The sequence below is a fragment of the Condylura cristata genome, unplaced genomic scaffold, assembly GCF_000260355.1.
Source record: "Condylura cristata isolate star-nosed mole 26May11 unplaced genomic scaffold, ConCri1.0 scaffold00015, whole genome shotgun sequence".
In the NCBI taxonomy this organism is placed as follows: Eukaryota; Metazoa; Chordata; class Mammalia; order Eulipotyphla; family Talpidae; genus Condylura; species Condylura cristata.
In genome coordinates, this window is record NW_004567116.1 from 34,791,885 (window position 1) to 34,805,303 (window position 13,419).

Consider the following 13,419-nt stretch of genomic DNA (forward strand, 5'->3'; position numbering starts at 1 on the left):
GCCATCAGATGTCCCTCTTTACCTCTCTTCCACGTGCCTTTAGTCCTAACTGTCCCTACTCACCCCCTTGTAAAATCACAGACAACCCTCCTCCTTCAGAACAATTCCTCCTAGTTCTGAGAACCATTTTTTTTAACTATTCCCCAAACTAGCTGAACTTGGGCTTATCCCTCTTTAAATCCTCATTAAAATGCTGCTTGATTCAGCCTTCTTCCCCAGGTGAGAAAGCTCTTCCAGAGACTTCTCATGGTTGGCATTTTCAAATACAGTGGTGGATTTTCTGTACAAGCACCTCAGGTTCTAACTTTGAGACTATGAACTAAGTACAGATGCAGTGGAGGAAAACTCCAATTTATGTTAATTAGCTTTGGGGGAGCAATGCCATAATCCTCATGTTTTCTGGCATGTTGTTTTTTTTTTTTTTTTTCACAATAAAATATACATTCAATACTAAAGTAGCCCGAGCATGTCTTGGAGCTTCTGTGATAAGCCTGGAGGCTTTGCCCAAGCAGAGCCCTCAGGCTGCCGTTGCAGCCCTGGGGTGGGCTTTTAAGAGAATGACCTCAAGCCCCCTGCCCAGCCTTGCAGGCACTCCTCTCTGTGACAGTGACCAGCCCCTCACTACTCTCTCCAGTTACCCGCTTCATGGGGACAAGCCTGGCTCTGAGCTCAACTGCCCACACCTGGTCTTGCTGAACTTCCTTGGGCAACGAAGATCATAGCCGGCTCCCCTTACCCATCAGGGTTAATGAGCCATGGGACAGAAGACCCAGAACAGAATGTTCTTGTGACCAGAGCTTTTGTAAAGAAAAATTAAACTCATTTTGCCTATAATCTCAGCTTTGACTGACATAGAGAGGCCAACCATAGCCATCTTTATTCACAACTGGCCTTTCTCGGGGGAATGAAAGACTGCAACTTAGCCTGCCATTGGGGCAAAATCATCCACTTGGCTCTTTTGTCTCTCTTACATTTAACCTCTGATTGGGGCCCTTCCCTGTTGGTGCTGAGTTAGCACATTACCCCCGGGGCTCCGGGGGATGTGACCCCTGTTGTGCGTGTCAAGGTGGCCAGGTGATCGGGCCGATAAAGCCATCACAGACTTGTGTTTATCTACCAAAAATGCCACAGGGACGACCTGACCTTTCTCTGCCCTAGCACACTCCCTTGTAAGGGAGTGTCAGCATCTGGCAGCTGCAGGTGGTGTGGCAAGAGAAAATCCCTACTTCCTCCTTTCCCGCCTTAATCTTCCACTCCTACTGCCTAATGGTATATAAAGGGATCGCTGGAAATAAACGAGAGACTCCTGGATGAAGAACCTCGGCGTCCTGTGTTTTCTTTAACCTCATCGTCCCTCGTCGGACTCGGCTCCGATCAGCCAGACACGGCACTTCCCTAGGGAGAACAGTGACTAAGCATAGTGAGAACCTCTGTTCCCTCTGCAGGTGGCCGGTCCTTCTGCTTTTCAACCCCAGTGTCCTGAGGAAGAAGAGTTAAGCCACTTGGCAGTCTTCACTCTGCTCAATGGTCACATGTAGATCACTAGTCCTTGACCTGTGGTCCAGCCCTGAGCTGATTGCTTTTCCAAAATGACCAGACATATCAGGGCGTATCTGTGCACAGCCTACTCAAGCTGAACTCATTCAGGTCCTCCTGAAACTCTTTGCCATTTTCATCACTTTTGCCACTGTGCCTCCATATTAACTGCGCCCCTGATTTCTAGCGTCTTCTCTACGTGTTACCCTTGACCTGTATCCTTACTTTTCTAAGAGACTGGCAAACTCCAGGAAAGTCTGTGAGAGTACTATGCCTTCTTAAGACAAAATTCAACAGAATCCCAGCTAGGACACTAGAATTCATCCTTTACATCTGAAACAAATGGCTTCTCTCTCTTTTTCTTCTTCCTGTTTGCCCAGCTTTTCTCCTTATCTATTATACACCCCACCCACTCCCAATAATTCTTTGCCTTAATGTCATCCTCCAATCTTCCCAACATTTGCAAGTAATTGCATTGTTTCCTGCCTGAGTGGTTGGAGCAGCTTCTAATTCCCTGTCTATATCTCTTTAGATAAAACATTGGCTGATTTTATGCCAAAAGGAAAGCTTTTTACATGTGACCTCAGCTAACCTTTTTACATCAGCTTTTACCATCCCCCACTACAATCCACAAAAGAGCCACATCTAATTATCTCAAAACTTGATGAGATTTACCATCATGATGTCTTTGTTTATGTAGGTCCCTCTGCCTAGAATGTTTCTCCCTTTTGTGACTTGTGAATCTTTGTTCACTCTTTAAGTCTTCTACAACTCACCACTGTTATAGGGCACCCTAAATCTGTTAGAAGACAGCAAATCTGTTTCAGGACAGGGAGAGAGAGGGGCACCACTGAAGCCCCAAACCTGCCTGCTCCAAGTGGCTTCTGCCATCTGCCGCGTCAAGAAAAAACATAAAACTTGAATGACAAGGGACTTCAATACAGTAAATATACAATACAGAACACAAAGAATATAACTTCTAAATCAAACACCTGAAGTTACCCATCCACTCGTGGGCAAAAGTCAACCCAAAAGGGATTGGCCCAAAGCAAGGCCTGAAAGCTGCCACAAGACTAAAGCACCTTCTGGCCGGGACCCATGGAAAAGGGTCAGAAATGGCCAGACAGATCTGGGAGGAAAAGAGCAAAATCAAAATCAATATAAATACTGCCATAGTTACCTCTGTTGGGAGTGACTAAAGATTTACTGATAAGGACTGAATTAGGGCGGTAAAGAATTTTGCCTTGCATCCAAGCTTGATAAGGTGGAAATAAACTGACCTTGCATCCAGGATGGGACTAGCTGAAGGTGATAATGAACTGGGCCTCACATCAAGGACACAGCGATGAGTCACCCCCTTTGGAATCGGAGAGTTTAGAATCTATATAAGAGACCCTTCCCCCTTATTGAGGGGGCAGTAGCTGCGGACCCCACCCTAGGGGCTCCGTCTCAGTTGCTGTCCGGGAGCAATAAACTCTGTTTGCTCAGCCTTTCTGCCTCAAGCCTTCCTTTCTTGCAGCCGGTCACAGAACTTGGGAACAGACTCATGGCATCCGTCCCTCCTCTCCACCTTTTCCTTTCAACCTCCCTACAGGTATCTCACCCACATCTGCCTTAACCAGTCCAGGGTCAGGAAACAAGCCCGGCTTCTTCATCACATGCTTGCTGCTCCATGTGGCTTCCTCAGGTCTCCTTCTTGTTCTCCATCTAGCTTCCTTCTTTTCTTCTCTCCTCATTCCTTCTCTTCTCAGCTCCACCCTCCTTCTGGGTGGGTCAAACCAGGAACTTCCCCTTTTCCTAGGGACCACTCTGTTACAATCACCCCTTTCCCAAACAGAATAAACCACCTTCACTGGTTTCCATAACATATTGAAGTCTGAATCTTGGAAATTTAAAGAGAAACCTCCTCTGGAGTTTGTTGCTCTGGTGAGAGGTGTGGGCCGGCTGCAGTGATATAAAACGATTAGAGGTTTAGACATGGCGTGGACGGGATTTAGTCCCCTACAACATTCTTATAACTGACTCCTAACATAGCATTTCCAAATGTGGCAATATTTGAAGATTTTTTAGAATGTGATTAAATTCAGATGAATTTTCTTGGGTGGGGTCTAATTTGATCTGATGAATGTCCTGATAAACAGAGGAAACCTTGTTATAGGGCACCTCAATTCAGAGAGAGGCACCCCTGAGGCCCCAAAACCTGCCTGCTCTAAGTGGGTTCTGCCATCCGCCGCAACAAGACAAAACATATAAAGCTTTAATGAAAAGTGACTTTAATACAGTGAATATACAATATGGAACACAAAGACTCTAACTTCTAAATCAAACACCTGAAGTTACGCATCCCCTCGTGGGCAAAAGTCAACCCAAAAGGGATTGGCCCAAAGCAAGGCCTGAAAGCCTGCCACAAGACTAAAGCACCTTCTGGCCGGGACCCATGGAAAAGGGTCAGAAATGGCCAGACAAATCTGAGAGGAAAAGAGCAAAATCAAAATCAATATAAACACTGCCATAGTCACCTCCCTACAGGTATCTCACCCACATCTGCCTTAACCAGTCCAGGGTCGCCCGGTTTCTTCATCACATGTTTGCTGCTCCATGTGGTTTCCTTAGGTCTCCTCCATCTGCCTCCTTCTCTCTTCTTCTCTCTCCTTTTTCTCTGCTCAGTTCCACCCTCCTTCTGGGTGGGGCAGGGAACCTGGAACTTCCCTTCTCCTAGGGACCACCCAGTTACAACCTGAATATGCAGAGTTCCTGAGGACACACATGCCTGAGCAAGACTGCAAGGCCGTGTCAAGAAGGCAGGCATCCGCAAGCCGGGGGGAGACCCTTAGACATCAAACGTCTTCACACCTTGGCCTTAGACCTTTGGCTTCTATAACCGAGAGAAATAAAGCATGTAGCATTTTGGTATGGCAGCTGCAGCAAATGAACCCAAGCACTGTTGGGAGTGACCAAATGTGGAGATTTACTGAGGGACTGGACAAGGGCAGTAATAAATCAGGCCTTGCATCCAAGGGTGATAAGGCGGTAATAAACTGGGCCTTGCATCCAAGTAACGGGGCCTTGTGTCCCTCCGGGGATGGGACTAGATAAAGGTGATAAGGAACTGGGCGTTACATCAAGGGACACAGCGATGAGTCACCCTTTTGGAATTTGAGTTTAGAATCTATATAGGGGACCCTTCCCCCCTATAGGGCGGGCAGTAGCTGCAGACCCCACTCTAGGTGTAACAGGCTGGTCCCTAGGAAAAGGGGAAGTTCCTGGTTCCCTGCCCCACCCAGAAGGAGGGTGGAGCTGAGCAGACAAAAAGGAGAGAAGAGAAGGAATGAGGAGAGAAGAAAAGAAGGAAGCTAGATGGAGAACAAGGAGACCTGAGGAAGCCACATGGAGCAGCAAGCATGTGATGAAGACACCAGGCTTGTTTCCTGACCCTGGACTGGTTAAGGCAGATGTGGGTGAGATACCTGTAGGGAGGTGATTATGGCAGTGTTTATATGGATTTTGATTTTGCCCTTTTCCTCCCAGATTTGTCTGGCCATTTCTGACCCTTTTCCATGGGTCCCTGCCAGAAGGTGCTTTAGTCTTGTGCAGCTTTCAAGGCTTTGGGCCAAACCTTTTGGGTTGGCTTTTGCCCACGAGGGGATGGGTAACTTGAGGTGTTTGATTTAGAAGTTATATTCTTTGAGTTCCATACTGTATATTTACTGTATTAAAGTCCCTTTTCATTAAAGTTTTATATATTTTGTCTTGTTGCGGCAGATGGCAGAAGCCACTTAGAGCAGGCAGGTTTTTTGGGGCTTCAGGGGTTTCTCCCTCTCCCCCTGTCCTCTAACGGAATTGGGGTGCCCTATAACAGATTTGCCCTATAACATAGGGGCTCTGTCCGGGAGCAATAAACTGCTTGCTCAGCCTTTCTGCCTCCCGCCTTCCTTTCTTGCGGCCAGTCACAGAAGTTGGAACAAAACAAGCACCATTCTATTGCAGAAGGAAGCAACATGGGGATGGAGATTCTAATGGGATCTAAGGGTGTCCTTGCAAAGAATTAAACTGATGCGGGAATTTCTTGGGCGATCCACTAATGATTTCCAAGTCCAGATGAAAGACTTAACTCTAAACACTATTTCCACCTGCCTGAAGGATACTTGTCCTTGTATTTGGAATGAACATCTCAAACAGGAGTGTTTCTAATGACCTCTCCTCAAATTTAAATTTCCTTGTGTATTCTCTGTCTCAGTAAGTAGCACTGCATCTTCTTATTTAAATATGTAGAGATATGGGAGTTATTTTAAACTCTTATCATCAATCAATCCATCACCAAGCCTACCAATTTTACCATCTAAAGCTATGCAAGTAGGTCTCTGTTTTTATCCTTTTTAATCCTAATGCTATTTCTTACTTATAACTTTTTCCGGCTTTTCATTCATTTGTTTAACAGTATTTGGGAGTACTTATCATGCCAATTTTTGGACTATGCACAATGGCAGGGAAGACAGACACAGTCCCTGCTCTTACAGAGAACAGAGTCCAGTAGGAGAGAAAATTACATGGATGCATAATTATGTTGCTTTAGTATTATTTCAATTCTGCAGCCATAGAGGTGGTTCTGAAGGCCAGGGCTGTTCAGAGGTAGAGCACCTGAATCAGTGAATCAAGGAAAACTGCCTAAATGAGGTGACATCTTAGCTGAAACTTGAGGGTTGAACAGAAATTAGCCCTATAAGGGGATAGCTGAGACTGAAGTGGGAACAGCTCTAGGCAGAAGCAAGAGCAGGAGCGAAGGCTCACAAGGCAGAGTGTAGTGGATTTGAAGAACAGATCCAAGTTCTGTCTGAACTTTCAAGGACTGGGTGACGGGGCTGGGATGGGTTACTACAGGTTAGGCTCCCCAAGAAACACACAGTAGACCAATTTCTAAGCAAGACATTCCCTGAAGGTGTGCTCTCTGGAAAAATACCTGTGGGGGAGTAAATAAAACACGAGTGGGCAAAAGAGAAATTAACCTGCAGTGCAGTTGAAACATAGGTCTCAATGGCCCCTGCAAGGAGCCCTGGAGCTAGGAGAGCTCTTTAGATGTGGCCCAAATTGAGGCCAAGGGATCATGCCTGGTACCCATGCACCAGCCATCATAGTTGAGAGGTACTCCAAAGGAGGGAGGGAATCTTGAGTAAGGCATTTTCCTTTTGCTGAGGACAATTCCTGGCAAGGGACTTGAGTGTGAGCGGTAAATGGCGACATTACACAACCTGGGCAATGAGGATCCTTGTCCCAAAAGGCAGAACTAGGTCACATGCCACAGCAGTCACTTCCATAAGATAAGCAGAAGCCAGGCTTTGCCATATTTGTAGGGTATGCCAAGCTTTGTCAGCATTATGGCAGGAACAATGAAAGAGTTTAAAGTTGGTGAGAAACTTAAATAGGTCTGAATTTTAGAGGGCCTTCTTTGACGTCCAGAAGGATGGTCTGAGGACAGACAAGACTATGTTCAAGGTGGAAGCAAAGTGATTTGTGGAGAGTTGATGAGGCCCCAACTGAAGCATGTGGAGAAAGAACTAATGGATGTGGTGACATTGTGATTTATAATAGTAAGTGTATTATTAATATACATATCTTCTACTCCTTTCCTGGCAGAGGTCCTAAAGCCCTTGGATTTCCTGTGATGAGAATAAAGGCTTCTTTTGTTATGTAAATAGAGGGGATTTTGAGCAGTGCCTGAAGGAGAGACTGGTTATTTACAGATAGCAAACACTTGATTAGAGGATGGAAATTTGATTTCCTATCCCCTACCCTATCCTTTCCAGGCTACTTCTGGAGTGAGGGGAGGGGAAGGAATGGGTACTGAGCTTCATCACCATTGGTCAGTGATTTAGTCAATTATGCTGATGCAATGAACCCTCTTACAAAATCCAAAAGCACAGTGTTCTGAGAGCTTCTGGCTGGATGAAAACTCAGAGATTTGAGGTGATGAGCTTATAGAGCATAGAAACTCTGCCTTTTCCCTGTATCTTGTTCTGTATAGATACTTCATCCATGTGGCTCTTCCTGAGTTATATCCTTTATAAGAAACTGCTAGTCGGGCTCTTCCTGATGGTGCAACGGGTTAAAGCTCTGCACTATGAAGCTCTCAGAAGCCACTGCAGCACAAATTCGATCCCCACCCAGGGAGCTGACCCACATGGCGTGGCAGACCTCTCCTGACCTGCCCACTGCTCCCCTCAGCAGTATATTCCAGTAGATCTGTCTGTTCTACTCCCCACACTGTCTTTGGTGAATCCTCTCACCCACCACACCTCTGGCCTGAGTTCTGTAAGTATAAATAAATAAATCTTAAAAAAAAAAAAAAGCTGCTCGTCTAGTAAATAAACAGTTTCCTGAATTCGGTGGACTGTTCTAGCAAATTAATCAAACCAATGAAGGGGTAGTGGGATGTACAACCAGTGGTCAGAAGCATGAATGACAGTCTGGACTTGGTTATTGGCATCCAAAGTGGGGAGTGCTCTGGTCAGACTAAGCTTATCACCTGTGGAATCTGCAGGTAGATAGTGTATCAAAACTGAGTTAACTTGTAGACTTAGCTGGTGTTGGAATATTGGCTAAATGTGGGGGTAAAACTCACATTAAAACCAATGTGGATTATGGTGATTGTCACTGAGAAATATTCAGGGTGTAGAACTGACAGTTTGTTTACTGACTTGGGGGAGGGGTAGGGCCTCCGTTGATGGCCAAGTCTTCATTGTGTTTACAGCAACCTTCCTTCTGACCCCTTCTAGTTTATCCTACAGACTGCAGCCAGGGTGATGGAGCCAATTTACAAACCTTATTATGTAATTCCCCTGCTCAAGAGCCCTGATTGTCTGCCAGTTCCTCCCCAGTACAGTCATGACTCCTCAGGCTCAAGATAGGCTGTGCAAATAAAGCTATACGCAAGCTAAGCTCTACAGCATGAGGAAAGGTAGGCCTAGGAGTGGAGACACAGCCCAATGGAGAGGCAGCCTGCCGACGGTCCGGTGTGCCTCTGGTTGGCACACTGCCTTTCACACGAGAACATGTCCCTTTGGGACCCCATTTCTGCAGACTCACTTGCCTCAACTAACTCGTGAGGGGAAAGCATGCTTCCTCTCAATCTGGGCTTGTAGTCACTTCTCTGCATCACCACTCACTCTCACCTTGCAGACCCTGGAAATTTGGTTTCCCATCCCCCACCCTATCCTTTCCAGGCTACTTCCGTGGGAGGAGGAGAAGAAGGAATTGGGTGCTGAGCTTCCTCACCAATGGTCAGTGATTTATTCAATTATGCTGATGCAACTTACCCTCTTATAAAATCCAAAAGGACAGTGTTCTGAGAGTTTCTGGCTGGATGAAAACTCAGAGATTTGAAGTGATGAGTTTATAGAGCATAGAAACTCTGCCTTTTCCCTGTGTCTTGTCCTGTGTCTCTGAAAGATGCTTTGAATTCTGCCTGGATTCACATAAGTATCTCAGCCCCATGAGAGACCCATCTAATGGGTGCTAACACTGGCGTGGAATTTTCGACTACTTTGAAAGTCCCAGTGCCCTCTAGCTCTTGGTAAGCTGGACAGATGTGAGGCTTCACTGCATTCCAACTTCTGCATACTCATGAAGGCCAAGTTCTTGGAAGTGTCAGATCTAAAAGCCATGCGGCACTGTGACGTGGCACCTCATTTCTGGAGTGTTCCTGGGAACTGAGACACAGGCTTGTCAACACTTTTCTTTTGCCCTTAAATTTTTTTTTAAAGATTTATTTATTTATTCATACAGAACTGGGGTACAGGCCAGAGATGCGGAGGGTGAGAGGGTTCACCAGAGACAGAGCGGGGAGCAGAACATGCAGATCGATGAAGTACACTGCTGAGGGGAGCAGCGGACGGGTCTGGAGAGGTCTGCCACGCCATGTGGTCACCTCCGGGGCAGGCGGGGATCAAACTCATGCGGAAGTAGCTTCAGTTTCTTAGTGCTGTGCTTTAACCCGCTGCGCCAGCAGGGAGGGCCATGCCCTTAAATATTTTTAGGGAACTCTCCACAAATATATTTCCGACTTCTTTATGTTTTGGGAGCATGTGTTATTTTCCTGAGGACATTAAAAATAACATTAGAGAGATTAGCTATTGTATTGTATGCAGGGACCTTGAAGAGATTATTAAAGTCCGTAGAGGCTTGTCTTGGTGCGGACTGGGACTGGGTAAGGACAACTAGAACCTTAGATCCAGGTCCTGAGTCTGTTCATTGTATTTTCTCTCTTTCCCTTCTCTGTCTCTGTCTCATACTTAACAAAAGAAACAGAAACAACAAAATCATTTTTGTGCTGGTATCTCTATAGCATGTGAAATAGTCTGCAGTGAGATTATTTAGACCTAAGCCTAAGCCACAGGAGCTTTTGGAAACCGCCTCTTCATTTTATTAGCCTGCGGTGTCTGCTTTCCTGGGGAACTGACTTGTTTCTGTTGTAGCATCTGTGAATAGACTTGGGCTCCTTATAGTGATTTGTCTTCAGCACCTCCTGCGGCCCATGGTCCCTGACCCCTGGGCTCACAGGCCTGAGCAGATGCAGAGAGAACCCATCCTGGAGACCCAGGAGACCCCCCGGGACCTGCTCTTCAGGGCAGGGGTGGAGGCTGCACTCTGCCCTGCCTAGAGATCTCGCTCCATCTGTCAGTGCTGCTCCAATCTTCACCCACCTTGGCTCTTCCTGGAGATGCCTCAAGGAAAGGACAGCTTTGACAGAGAAATTTAGGAAGTACTTTTTAGGTTTGAAAGTTGTTTTGTTTGTAGTGTTTCCTCTGAAGCTGTAAAGAATTGCTTTTCCCTGAGTACATTTCCTTCCTCATGAAATCCCAGAGACCCTTCTACAGTTCAAGTAGGAAACCATCCTCCTTTAATTAACCCCCACCCTAGAGAGACAGCAAAAGATCGACCTGAGGGATGTCTTCCTGGTGGGTCAGGGATTAAAAACACAATGCTAGCAAGCTATGGCCAGCCACTGTGATGCAAGTTCGATTCCCAGATATGGAGGTAACCCACATGGTGCAGCAGACCTCTCCTATCTCCCCCTTTGCTCTCCATTTCAGTACATACACCTGTTCTGCTCCCCATTCTGTCTCTGGTGAATCCTCTCACCCTTTAGTCCCACATGGGCCTTCTGGGGAGGAGCTTTTAGCGCCAACAAACCTCCATACTTCAGATGATTCAGGGGATAGTGGAGCAATACATGAAGAAGGGGACTTGAAATACCAACTTATTAGTTAAAAATTTCAGGACAATGTTTTTCAGTAGCAGGAAAACCAGAACTAGAATCTGATAATAAATGTGTCAACGGATGACCATGTGTCTTTATTGAAATCTTACCATTTTCTAGAACACAGACACACACACAATTAGAAGGCAAGAGATACAGTTTTGAGAATCGGGGTTGTTTATATAAGAGTATGAGGTGCTGAGGGGATTTGAAAGCATTTCCTGTCTGGAGTACTTTCGTTTTCCCCTTTCATTTCCCCCTCAATGTATGCCTTTCCTTATTAATTCTACTGTCATCTTTTTGAAACTTTGGATAAATGGAAAGGAAGGAGGTTGGCACAAAGCAAAAAGGAGTGGCTTGTGGAATTTCATAAAGACTAAATGCCTTTTCAGGATTTAATATGTATAATAGGAAAATTATACATAGAGGAAATTGTAGAAGCAATTTAAATTAGATATTAACTTTTCTGGCTGAGAATTTTTGCTAGGAGGATATTGAAGCAGGTTGATACTTTTCTAGTGGATAATTAGGTATTTGGGGAATCATTGTAAAATCTTTAGAGATTTATGTTGGCATATACGGAGTCAGATTAGAATCTCCTGGAAGGTGGGCCCCATCGAAGGAATCAAAAATGGTAGAGATATGCAAATATACCTCTGGTTATTGTCAGATGTACTTTCACTTACCGTTTGTCCCCACACATCAGTGCTGTGTCACTATTTCCTTTATCAATAAAGCCATCATTTTGACAGGGAGAAGCTTGAAGATGGCCCCTTCACCCCTGCTTACATGGTTCTGGCCAGAATCCTCTCACAGGCTGGCATGGGATGATGGCCCAACACCCCCGAGGGCCCTCAAAACCTCTCACAGTGATCATGGTGGTTTATCTTTTGAAACCCACCCGGGTGGTTGGCTGTGAACCGACTCTCCCTGCATACTGATCCTCATGATACTAGTTAAATGCTGGATGTGCCAGGGGTTGCTGGTTGGGCTCAGCTGGCCTAGTCATTCTGGACAGCGCCTGGAAACCACATTTCTGCCAGGAGCTTACTGTCAAGAAGTCTTATTGACATTTGTTCAGCTTGGGGAAGGCTTGGGAGTGGAGGGTGGACACATGCCGGGAGGGGCTGATCCACGAGTGCCCCATGACTGGTGACTTCCCTGGTGTGAACAGCAAGGCCGCAGCTGGAGAAGACGTTGGCCGGGGGTGATGACGGCATCCTGTCGCCTGACTCGCCCGCGCAGGGCTGCTTCTGAGTGAGTCCTGGGGCTAGGCTGGCGGGCATGCATGGGAAGCTGGTATTACATGGGCTCTGCGTCTTCCCAGCAGAAGTACCCCCGCCTTTGCCCCCCAACACACACCCCATGGCCTCTGGTGTGTAGGTTCCCAAGTTAGCGAGGCCTCTGGAGACTTAGGAACACACAGCTCAGGACTTACAGCCGACAGGTTACCTTCTGTCCCCAGAGACAATTGCTTACAGGTTCAGTATCCCAGGCCTGAACATTGAGGCAATTGGGTACATAATATTAGTTTGAGCCTTTAGCCACTAGAGGGCAGAGACTTTGCAGTGCATTGTCTATGGGGAAGGCCAATTTTCCTTTTTCGATGGGAATGGGAGTGTGTTCCATTATTAAAAAGCACCTCCGCCTGAGGAAGGGACCAATTAATGTACAAAAGCAAACAAAGAGGTAAGATAATAAACAACTGCAAGTAAAGAAACAAATTTAGAGAAAAAAATAGAACTCTGCCGCACATTTAAAAAAAAAAAAGTGTCTTCAGTTTTTTTCTTTTTTCCCAAAATGTCCAGTAAGTCTGACTGATCCTCTCAATCAGACTTCACACTGACTAAAATTGGATAGAATGGACCAATTGGTTTTATTAAAAAAATAAAAACTTCAATCAATAGAGCATCAGGCTCTAGAAATCCACATCTGAAACCAGTGTGCTCATGGGCCTGGTGGGCGGCCTTGGAGGCCATGTGAGCTGTGCTGGGTGGTGAGGGAGGTTCCCCTGGCACCTCTGTCCCGATCTTACTTGGAGCATGGGGCTGAGCTGCAAGAGCTGGAGACAAATCCATGAGCTTCCAGGGATAAAGATTTCTATTACAGCCCAAGGCTAAGAATTATAGGCTGTTACTTGAAGTAGGCCAGGAGGAGAAGCCGCCCAGCCACCCCCTTCCTGCTCCTACTGTGAACCAACCCAATGGTGGCTGTTTGTCACCTTCCTCTCTCCTTCACCTACACCAATTTCTCCTTAAGAAGCTTTTCTTGGGCCCTTCCTGGCAGTACAATAGGTTAAAGCACAGCACTATGAAGCTATCTGCAGCCACTGCAGCATGAATTCAATCCCGGGGCCAGGGAGGTGACCCACATGGTGCAGCAGACCTCTCCTGACCCACCCACTGCTCCCCTCAGTAGTGTGTTTCAGTCAACCTGCCTGTTCTGCTCCCTCACTCTGTCTCTGGTGAATTCTTTTACTGCCCACACCTCTGGCCTGTACCCCAGTTCTTGTATGCATAAATAAATAAATCTTTAAATAAAAAAAAGAAGCCCTTCTTCCAGGAAGCTTTCCTTGCCTCTTGCCTCACTTTGCTGTTTCCTTGCCCCCCCACCCCCCACTCCTCACCCCC